Below are 12,444 nucleotides of genomic sequence, written 5' to 3'. Positions count from 1 at the left end.
ATCAGAAAGGTTTCACCCCTAAATCCTGACCTAAACCTAATCAAGAACCTGTGGGCTGTGATGAAGAAACAAGTCTCTTTCAGAAAGCTTATTTGAAGTGCACCAGTTCTGTCAAAAGGAGTGTTCAAAGATACAAGCAGAAGCTTTTAGACAAAAGTGTAGAGTTGAGGAGAAAATGGCCATGGGACGTTATACCAAACATTAGCATTGCTGTATATATTTTTTTCTTGTCATATCTATGGCAAACTTTTATGAAAGAACTAAAATACATGTCTGTCAAGGATTCCATTGTGAAAAATATAAACTAGGAATCATTGAAAACTCATGACTGTCGTACTATACATGCTCTTTAAAATGTGAATAAACTTTTGTTCAGAACTGTACATCTCTGACTTTTCTGCTGCAGGGACTGCATAAGTTTAAGTGTGTCATAACTTTTTTTCCCCCAGTTACCCAGATAATGTGTTTTGTCTTTGTAGAACAGAATAGTTTTGACTGTACTTTCAGTTTTGAGGAATGAGAATGAGAATCTAACTTACAAAACCATATACATCAAAATGTGCATGATTTGTGTTCCAGAAGTTACATATCAGTATAATTAGGTCTCCGCTAATTTTTTTCGGTGTCCATTTACTTTTGAGCATGCAGTATATTGACCCATTTGTTTTTTGCTGTGTTTATCATTAGGTGAGGACATTTGCCATTACAGTCATAAAAGATGAATCGTTCTTGGCTGTGCTTGTGTGTTTTCATTGTTCCCCTGGTGGTCATCACAAGGATAGAAAGATTATGAAAATCCTTCAAAGTGGAGATGTGTGTGTGCGTGTGTGTGCATGCGTGCAGGTGTCTGTTTGTATATATGTAGATTGTGTGCGTGTGTGTGTGTGTGTGTGTGCGTGTGCATGTGGGTGCGTGCACTCAGGTACATAGTATAAGAGAAAACTTAGCCATGTATAAAATTGGCTTCGCTGGCTGGCCGCTCATATTCACTCAACCAGCCTTGTAGCTCCACACAGAAACTATCGTTCAAATCACCTTGAATGGTGATTCTCTCTCCCCCTTCCTCTCTCTCTTTCTCTCACCCACTCCTTCCCTCCCTCCCTTCTTCCTCTCTCCAGTTCCACAGGCTGAGCTCTATTTTAGCAGCCAGCCATAAGAGAGTGGGCGAGGATTCAAATTGAAACCTGCCCATTTATGAATCAAATTTGTTCCGCATATACATTTTCCATAGTGCACAGGACTGCATTAGACTGTGTTTAGATAAGAGTGTGTGTGTTTAGGAGGACTGGGGCATTACATGTAGCGACCATATGATCTTGTGTGTGTGTGTGTGCGCGCAATTATGAATTATGCCATTGTTCCCTTCATCAACTTTGTTTATAGTAATTTGACTTACCGTGATGCTTTGTATGTATAAAGTTATTTCTGAGGAGGTCCGGATTAATTAATCTTCTTGTGATTTAGTTTGTTTGATTACTGGAATCGCATAATGTTTATTCAGAAAATTGCAACCAAAAGTGTTGTTCGGCCTCATTCACTGAGTGGGCGACTGCATTAAGACCCGCTGCTCCTTTCACAAATCTACACTGACCTGTCAGTGGATGGAGGTTAAAGCTCCGTATTGATTTCACCTCCTGAATTCACTTCAGTCATGAAGGAGAGAAGTGAAAGACTGCAGACGCAGTGAGCCTCGAGACCGCTCAGAAAAATATATACACATCAATTGAAATGCAGAGCTTAAAATGATCTATTTCTGAACTAAACTAAGGGCTAAAACTGTAAGTATAAATTAAAGATTTCTGTTGAAATTCCTTCGTGTTCTTAATCTTTTCTTTAAATGTCAAACTTCATTAAGTTTCAAGCCTGCATATACTGCACATAAACCCCTACTGAAAGCAAATGAGTATGCAAAGAGTCAAAGGAGAAATCACTGTTTAGTAGTTCAGTAATGGGGTATTTCCAGAGCTTATTACTTTTCTCAGTAATTTCCCTGTCATCCAACCTGACAGATTTTGACTGTCAGAGAGCAGTTTTCAGTCGGCGTGATCATTTCACTTCCTCTCCATCACAAAGCTGCCGCTGGAGTCGACTCGTTTTAGGTTTCCCCCTTCATACATTGAGCTTCATTCAATTGCAAATCAACTGGGTGAGTGCATGCACATTGGGACCTCTTCCACGTCGACTTCAGAGCTAGAAAGCGAATTTCTTTGACGCTCTGTATGTATATTGGTTTGATTAAAGTTGTTAGTGAAACGCTTTTTATAAATGAGGCCAAGGGGCAGATAAAACGCGATCAAACGAGCCGTGAGTGATTAGTTACACAATAGATTCTAACTTAAGCACATCCAATATTTGGCCACAACAATAAACACATCTGGAACACCACACAATAAAATAATTTCTGAAGGCCAATTACAGTAAGTGCATTAAGTTTTATAAACCCAGGATGGGATGTCAAGTTCCAGATTTTAAGTGTTTATTTTTACTGTTTTTTCCCCCAGAACAAATCAACTAAGTTTTAGAAAAATGAGAACAGCATGTTGCTTATAGTGATGTAAGAAAGTAACTTGTCAATCTCCTTGTTGATTTTCACATAAAGGGTGCTTTACAGAGAGAGCGAAAAAAAAAAGGGAAGAAATGAGATCATGAGAAAGATGAATAATTAAGACAGATGAGTGATTTTGAGAAGTGAGGAGCAAAAACAGAAAGAGTCGGCTGTGTAAAGAATGCTCCCTCACTCCTCATCTCCCCTGAGCCGAAAGCGAAGACGGGGGAAGAAGAGGCAAAGCGAGTGAATATGGCAAGATGGAAAATGTGAGGAGCGGGCCGGGGCTGAGCTCGTGGTTTCACCAGTATAACTGTCCTATTGTCTGACTCCACCAGAGACCGAGACGCACAGACATGCAGCTGTGTCGCTGTCAAAACCGCCATCAAACGCTGCGTAAAGTCTGAAGCCTGTGTGTTTGTGTGCTGTTGTAAATCATAGTCATGGAAGAGTTTGAACTGGGCAAAAGTCCTGCAGGTGTGATCGCTCCCACGTTCCGCCAGTATGCACAATAGCAGTTTTTAGCTTAATGAAGTCAAAAATTGGATAGTTTATGTGTTAATATAAACTGCAATCTTTCCTCCAGTGTGAAGGTTGCCCTATTTTGGACCAGAACGAAGTGGAAAAATTCTCTTCATTTGGCATAAGCTGTTTTCGTGCACCTTTAATACATACACCATTGAGCCCGCCTGTCACCATGAATAAACCTGTAAACAGAATATTCCAGTCCAGCTGTGGTGTCCTGCTCTCAGTGACTCAGTCTGCCAGAAAAAAAAAAGAAGTGAAAAAGCCTCTAAAGAAGATGGGTCTGCCAGCTCCCGTCTCTAGCTGAGCGGGAGGCGACTCCTTATACAGTGGAAAATAGTGATGATCTCAGTGGTAGCAGCAGAAGTCACAGCAGCATGGTTTGTGTTGGCATTTAATTAAAGTTTATATATACATATAAATATGCATAATGTGATTCTTTATCATAACTCTCTGGTCTCTTCTTTCAACGGAACAAAACTTGAAACCAATTGAATTTTGTGACACTGCAAGACCGAAATACAAGTAAAAAATGTTTGAAATGAAAAAGCAAGAAACCTCAGATTCTGACAGTGCCTTTCTACATTTGCAGAAAAAATACAGCTTAACAAATGTGTAAGGACTAAACTGATTGAAGCTGACAATCAGGCATCATAACTGGGTTACCAGTAATCTCACTAGGATCTTAACTGGATTATCCTAAGAGAGTTATGTTACCCACGTGCATCCAAAGGCAGGTAACATGAGGATCCGTGTTAAAAAGGATAATTCTTTGTGTAAATGTTGTGACTGTGCAGTTCTTTGCAGGTGGAGGAGTTTCTGCATGAAAGCCAAAGAGAGGTTTGCATGTGACCACTGACCACCCAAACTGGATTACTGCTGCAACTGGAATAAGAACTGAAACTATAAACTATCTGTCAGTCCCTTATTTCTTCTCTCTGCTCAAATTAATAAGCCTTAGCAGCACAAAGACAAAAGCCTTATATGTTTTCTCCCTCTCTCGCTTTCTGTCTCTCTATTGTTAATGCCATATGTCACAGTGGGACCCAGATAGATTTATATCTGTACTTTTACTAAAAGCCTCAAAGTTTCAAAACAACATTTTAAAATCTCATCTAAGTCCAGACACAGAGTCTCTGTCTTGTGTGTGTGTGTGCGTGTGTGTGTGCGTGTCAATGCCCTACTTATGTAAAATAAATAAAATAAAAACTGAGGGACACAATGAGCAAACGGGAGAGAGAGAGAAAAGAAGAAAATGCAGGCAGAGGGAGAGAAAAAAAAGGACAGACAGGCTGCTGATTTGTGAGCAGAAGCGTGTATGTAAAATCTATAAATGCTACGCTGACATATGGACGGAGCGGCAGCACGGACAGCATGTAAACTGAAACCAGATTTACTTTTCACAAGTTCGGCTTTCATTAAATAGTATCTCTGTCATTCTCGTCCTCCCTGTCCTCCTTCTTCTCTTTATGTGAAATCTACTAAAACTTTCGAGCAAGTCCACTGTATAAATCTGTTTTATAGAATCTCTTCTGCTCTCAGTTTCAGCGATATAATTACAAAACTCTTGATTTTACTGCAGGTGAGCAAATATTCAGATATTATGATACGCTGTGGGATGGCTTTTATTTGATCAGGCTGTTTATGATGAATGACTCTGACACTGAAACCTCTTAAAGCTAAGTGCCTTTACAAAAATTATCTTGAGAGATATAATGTGTGAATGAATGCTTGCTCTATTAAAGCGCACTATTTTCACAGGCTACAATAAAATCATGGACACACCAGTGATAATAAAAATGATGTATTTCCCCAGATTTAGAGTATTATTTTTCATCTAATTTACTCTATATGATATAGATCTTGGAATATTAAAAAAAATAAATGTAAGCGAATGTTTCAGTTTGTTGAACCAATTTTCTAAAGTTAAATGCAGGAGAAAACACTAAACATGAAGGTATAACAAACAATTTAAAATATATGCTTGGGCGATAACATTTCTTTCTGTTGACTCATTAAAAGTTAAGTTTTCTCATATACTAGTAGACTCAATAATTCCACCCGAGTTGCTCCCGCAGGTTTTGTGATTAGAGAAGAGCCAAAATGTGTAGTTTGCACTGCTGAATACAAGCGTACATATGAACTTTATTGAATTTCGTCCGCATAAATCTGCTCAATTTGTTTTGTAAAAACATTCCAACTACTGTGCTGTGCTGAGCTGTGGTTTTTCATGCATTATTAATATGCTTTCAAATCGTGGAGATCTATATATGAGACATATGGGAAAGAACATGCATTACAAACATGGACTACATGTATAATGCATTAAATGTTTTTGAAACATCTGAAGAAAACTGCATAACAAAACCAGAAAACAACCACAGGATTTTTCAAAGTTTGGATGAGATAGACTTGCAAGGATTTTGTGATTGTTAATCGTGACTAGTCAGAAGTAAAATTATTATTTTATAGTGTTATGGTTTAAGTAAAAAAGTTATATTAATTCAAACAAGTTACATTAAAATGAAGCTGTCGTCTGGCATTCTTCAGTCATGTAAGTTCAGTCTCTGTTGTTTTGGGATTCACTGGCCAAAATCCATTTAATCATTTATTTTTTTTAGTTTTTTGTCACTGTATAGTTCGATTGCATGATGCATTCAGGGACAGCTGCGCTAAACTCACCGTTCATTCCCATTAAAGTACATATATTGTGCATTATACTGAGAAGAAACTTCCCTCTGAATATCATTTGTCCAGGCCAGATTTTTTCGTCGCAATAAAACGTGACACATGCAAACTTTTGTGAAACAGTTGTGTGCAAATTTTCCTATTAATATTTCCTAACAAGTATAAGGATATTTAACAGAATATTAAGGGGAGCTGACATGCATACACTGGAGCCACATGGTCTTACAGTATAGCATCGATAAACATAATCTGTCGTTTTCTAATTCAGACCTGTTATAGAGCAGTGAGGATTTTGGGTGTGCTGTTGCCTTAATGCAGATTTACTTGATCTACTGCTCCTACTACTACTACTATTATTATTATTATTTGGCAATGTAGTGTAGATTATCTATACACACACACACACACACACACACACACACACTCACACAAAATATTCCTGTAAATGTCGTCACTACTTTACTAAATTGTTTTCCCAATTTCGTTGTCATGGCAACCGTCACTGCCTGGATTATGTTATGAATGAAACACTATATTTATGCACTGTGCTTGTGTCCCACAGTGGTTGGGGTGGATGGCTGGCATATAAAGTGCAGCACTTTGAAACTGAAGTCAGAGGTTTAGGCAACAACAACATTTTGGTTAAGGTTAGGGAAAGATCATGGTTTGGGCTAAATGTTAAATGTTGTTTTTAAGTCACTGCTAAGTTTTTCCTTACTAAATCAAATCATTATTTATCCCCTAGTCTTTAACCAAGCCCTGTCAGTGTATAAGCAACAATAATACTGCAATAATAGACTTTATAGTGATGCATTTGATTTCAACTTTTTTGGCTAGGTTCAGACAAGCTGATTGGTTGGGGCCTTTCTGTGTTGACTTTGCATGTTCTCCCTATACATGTGGGTTTCCTTCCACAGTCAAAATACATATATACCCTACCTAGGTGATTGGTGGTACTTCCAAGGTAGCTGCACTCATATGATGTGAGAGAACACTGGGTTTAAATGTACATTTTACCCTTGTGTCCATTACAGTTGTGTCCATTTTTTAATTGTTCATTTGGCACTTGTTTTCGGAGCCATGAGAACTCTGGTGCCCAAGAAACATCTCCAAGCATGAAACTATAAAAATCTCCGAGGAAGTTCCTTTATCATTTTGACTTTGGTCCATATAGTAATCCTCTATGTCCTCTGCGTGATCCTTTTCTAGGGTAGGGTCTCCCCTTGCAGCAATGCCATGACATCTTTGGCCAACATCAACCTCTTGTCCAGTGGTTGGGTGATTTTGAAGATGAAGCTCAGGGGACGAGGTACTCCTAAACTGAGCTGGACACCCAACAAGACAATCTATGAAATGTCTTGTTGGGTTCAACATTTCATAGATTAATCGGTGACTCTAAATTGGCTGTAGGTGTGAGGATGAGTATGCTTTGTTATCTGAGTCTTTGTAGAAGTAAGCATAAGTTGAAGAGTGGATGGATGGATGGATGGATGGATGGATGGATGGATGGATGGATATTCAACATCACTTTTCCTATTTCAGCTGCTTGTATGGAAACATCATTTGTAGGCTAAAGAGTTGACATATTTGTAGACATGCCTCTATGTTGGCCTATCATCTTCAATGAGACCCACATTATCCTACGGAATAAACCATATAACTATGATTTATGACAGATGAAAATCACATGTGTCACCATATGACAAAAGCAGAGAACTGGGTCAAATAGGATGGGCTGAAGCCATGTGAACTTCACTGGCAGAGAATGTTGCAGCAAAAACACCGCAAAAATCCACATCTCTCTGACATAATCTAAACACATGTAAAACATCATCTTAACAAAGCTGGGATTTATGGACAAGTTGCATTAAGGTCAGTGAACAGACAAGCACCACATGACATAAAGGGACCATCCTTGAGCAGTGGAATAAACACCTCATGTAGTTTTATTTACATTCTGGGTTAAGGAAAGATGCTGAGAACCAAGCATTTGCTGTACTGTTTGGCATAATGGTGGATTTGTGACAGCAAGGGGACCATCTCATGGGAGTCATTAGGCTATGCTATGTGCTCTGCGTGGTCGTAATGACCGTGGCCTTTTGACAAGATGCTCCCGACTGTGCAAAGACTTTCTCCTCGCTCTGTTTACCTTATTCCACAACCACACAACTCCCACAGACAGCAGTTTAATGAACAACAATAGAAAGTGAAATACTGTACGTAACTTCATCAATCACTGCCATAACCTTGTTTGTAATTTTACGATTATTGCTATGATTGATATTATGACGATAATGATTATAATTACTCCTGTTGTTGTCAGCCCAACCTTAAAGCCACCTTTCATGTCTGTGAAGGGTTGATTGTTTGATACCTCTGATAAATTTTGGGTGGAGCGTCCTGTCATGCTGTCAGGAACCACTCCTGATGCCTCCCTCTGTTGTGGTTAGCCTCTCTGTTGGGAAACAAAAAACAAAAGTGAGTCAGCTCATCCAAATTCTTGATTAAAACAGTAATTAGATAGGGTGTGATTCAGAATCAGGACAGATAATGCACGTCATCCACTGAAACAGATAATGTGAGCCACATTGTGCTATTGATCTCATTGTTTCCCAGGCTGTGTACTCGTTTGATCACTATTCAAAAAAAAATGAGAGATGGGATGTGAATCATCAACTGATGTAACTGGCATTTAATAATGTGCGAACATGCACTGGAAATAGATTTATTTCTGTGAACAGATACAGTGTTTTGTAATCACTCTAATATTCTTTTCCACCAATGATAAGAACAAAGCCCTTGTGAGGAAACACAACAAAAAATTTCACCTACCTCAGGTATGATATCCTCTTTAGCACGCTGCCACACCACACAGTCGTTGATAGAAGCCGTAATGAGTTTGGGCAGGCTCTTCATGTTAACCTCAGGCAGGATGTTCACTTCCATCATGAGACTAATCTCACTGTCAACCCGATCATTTTGCAGGAGCTAGACCTCCTGCTGCTCGGGTGAATCAAGCTCCTTGGCCACTTCCATTCTCAATGTTATGCTGACCCCAAGAATAGAATCAATTTTTTTCCCCTTTGACTGGTAACACCACCTCTGCAGCACCAAATCTGCCCTAAAAGTACATGCCAGGCAAGGTAGCACACTGGAAATGCAGTAAAATTGGCATGTGTTTCCATAGAAATCCAACCAAGGTGATGGTGTTCAAGATTACAGGAACAGTTCTTTAACAAGACACACCACAATCATCAGAGACTCGTGGAATCAAAAGGTACCTCATTACAGGGCTAGATATCCAGCTAAGACCTACATTTACAGACAGATAATGCACATGTGACAGAACCGATACACTCCTTTTCTCGTCAATCCAGCTTAGGTCTTGTAAGCCGAGCATTCAATCAGTGAGACAGCTAATGAGTCTCTGTTAAAACATGTGGTGACAAACACACTGCATTTTCAGGTTTTCAGGTAGAAGCACTGCCAACTGAACACAGAGGGACTTGGAAGCATAGGTTTTGCTCTAGGGTTTTCCACAGTGTAGGTGTTAAGGACAGAGAAAGTGACACATAATGGTTTTGGTCAGCTCTGCTCATGACATGGTGCAGGTAAAGTGGACCATCCAAGGGTGGTGGACACTAGGTCACCCCCGGAAAATCCCATCTGTTCTAGCAATAGAATAAAATAGAAATAGAACAGAAGTATGTTTTTGATACCCAAAGGGAAAGTCTGTTGTTACACTAGCAAGTAGAAAGAGTAAAGTTACCACTACCACAATACAAAAATATAAAATATATTGTAGACATGCCTCTATGTTGGCCCATCATCTTCAATGAGACCCACATTATCCTACAGAATAAACCATATAACTATGATTTATGACACATGAAAATCACATGTATCACTACCACAATACAAAATTATAAAATATATTGGAGATGTAATAGAAAAACATACCAAGATACAAACTGCACAATAAATGAAAAAAAAAATACTGTACATAAAAAAAATACGAAATTGAAAAATGGACCATTAAATGTCAAGTACTAAAAATGAAAATATAGAAAGAAGGAAGAAATTAAAGTCCTGTAAACAGCAATGCAACATGTGCAAGTACAGAAGCACAACAAGTTATTCAGCAAGCTAACATTTTTCCACTTTTTTGTACAGTATCTGCTCAGGGCATTGAGCAGATTCAACATAAGAAATGGTAAAGTTTTGGGAAGTGAAACACCCAGTAACAGCTGTGAATTGTAAGAATAGGGATTTTAAAAAGTGGTGGATAAACATGTGACACATCCTACTATCACACCAACAACCATAGTTTGTGCTCTGTCACTGACCCATAATGTAGGCTACGATCTCTCCAAGCTAAATAAAGGATACGTTGCCTTCTGCATTGGTAAATGGTTGTATTTATATAGCGCTTTTATCCAAAGCACTTTACATGATACGTCACATTCACCCATTCACACACTGGTGGCAGAAGCTGCCATGCAAGGCGCTGACCACAACCCACCAGGAGCAATTAGGGGTTCAGCGTCTTGCTCAGGGACACCTCGACATGAGCTCAACGGGCCGAGGATCGAACCGGCAACCTTCTACCCATTGAGCCATGCCGCCCCAAGTGAATGTTAACATTCAGATGTAGACAGTGCCCTGCAAATCATCCAATTCAAAAAGAATTCCATTGAATAGTAATGTAGTCATCTAATCACTGGTTGCTGCCCATGGTTAGCAAAGCTGGACTATCTACATTCCTTCATGGAAGGTAATCAACCAAACTATTCAATGAATTCAAATGTGAAGGACAAAACTGTCTTGGAAGTTGTGCAGAAACAGCTACAGTACATCACATTTAATAAAGGTGGACTCAGCTCAGGCTTTCTGCTAGCAGATGATGTAATCTCATCATAAAGGGGTTTTTACTGAAGGTCAAAAGACGACGAGATAGAGAGAGATCCCCTTGCATCTTGGATAGAAGCTCAAACACGCTGGAGATGACAGCTCTGATTTTGACAAATTCCTTGTTATCCTTCATATCTTGCTGACTTGCCAACTTAATGGCAGATTCAGCAGTGACATAAAAGATTTTAGGTTTTCCTTTACATGGGGTTTTCTCACAGAGAGAAAACCAAAAGAAAGACTTTAAACGTATAATGCTTTTCTTTTCTGTGGCGATAAGCAACAATTACATTGGAATTGTAACTGTGGTTTTAGGCTGTTTCCTCCACTGATAATGACGGTTGTGGTCATGATGCTCCTTACAGTTTCATGGCTGGACCACCACAGGGAACAGTCATCTGTTTTCTCAGCCTCCATGGGTGCAACCCGGCTTACAGATAAAGCACTTGGCAAAAATCGAACATGAAAATGAATTTTTCTTTGGAAAAGCATGGCAAAAAAGTTGCAGTCTGGGAGACAGTTGTTTAGGCTGATAGCAAGACTCTCCAGTTCTTATTTTTTTCACTGCAAAGAAAGGCTTTATGATGGATGTAATGGAGTTGTTCTATCACTCAACTGTTTGATTCATACTCAAATAATTACTTCAGTATTTTACCATTTAAATACACATAGAGAAGTGCAGAATGGTTTAGATTATGCCATTCAATGGGTATTTCTTCAGCTTTCACTAAAATGTTTTCATTAATCATTATTCAGCTTGCTGTTTTCTGTTGCCAAGGTTAGAGATTATAGGAAATCATTGTCAGCATTAATAATGTCTTGAACAAACAATAGACTTCATGCCAATGGGAATATTGGAGCCATGGATATAAATAAGTGATGATATTTTAGAGAGAAAAAATTAAAGAATTTACTTTGGCAGACAGCAATATGAGTAAGTTTGAAAACAAACAAGAGTCTAATGTGGAAAATGTAGAAAAGTAGGGTGGAGTGACTTGATGACTCAGTACTTCAAGGTTCTGACCATTTTTTAAGACACAACCGGGTGACCTTGTTATCCTCAGTCTTTCCTGCTGCTAGACAGCTTAGTGTATCTAAATTATTATTTTATTTTGATTATTTTTTAATTGAAAATGGAGGCGGACATTTTGACATTTCCAGAAAAAAAGATGTTTATGTGCATGTCCACAAAAGCTGCAGTCTGACCAACTGGAAAAAATCAGCAAGCTGCCTCCAGACAAACTGGTGTGGAAAGAGAGAGAGTAAAAAAGGTAGTATATGTAAGAAATGAAGAACATAGATAGATAGATAGATAAAGTTGAAAAAAACAGTAAAACCCAAAAAGCATCAAATTACATATAAAATGCTTGAGAGATGTTTATTATTTAATATAGAGAAGGTCACATCAGGTCATTAAACTTCCAGGAACTGACTTTTACTGACACTGTTATCTGTAGTATCTGTCTGTTAGCTGGTCCAGCCACGTGACTACATCGTTCAGTCTCTTCCCATTTAAATCATGGGATTTCAGCAGAAAGATATAAAGGAGCATTAAGTATTACATTTCAAAGGACGGTCACATTGGATCATTAAGCACCCGGGAACAAACTTGAAGTCTGTCACTGGAGTTTTGCTGAGGTTTTACGGGTCTTCTTGTGTGAAACATGATCCTAATTTATCACATCATAATACAAAATTTGTGTGTGCTGTTCGATGGATATTTTCAATGTCTGCTTCCCCTTTTGTTGCTTAAAGTTGGCCGGGCAGTTCTTGCTTAG

The sequence above is a fragment of the Acanthochromis polyacanthus genome, chromosome 11 (genome assembly GCF_021347895.1).
Source record: "Acanthochromis polyacanthus isolate Apoly-LR-REF ecotype Palm Island chromosome 11, KAUST_Apoly_ChrSc, whole genome shotgun sequence".
Lineage (NCBI taxonomy): Eukaryota > Metazoa > Chordata > Actinopteri > Pomacentridae > Acanthochromis > Acanthochromis polyacanthus.
The sequence above is the reverse complement of the archived record's forward strand: the minus strand, read 5'-3'. Positions refer to the sequence as shown.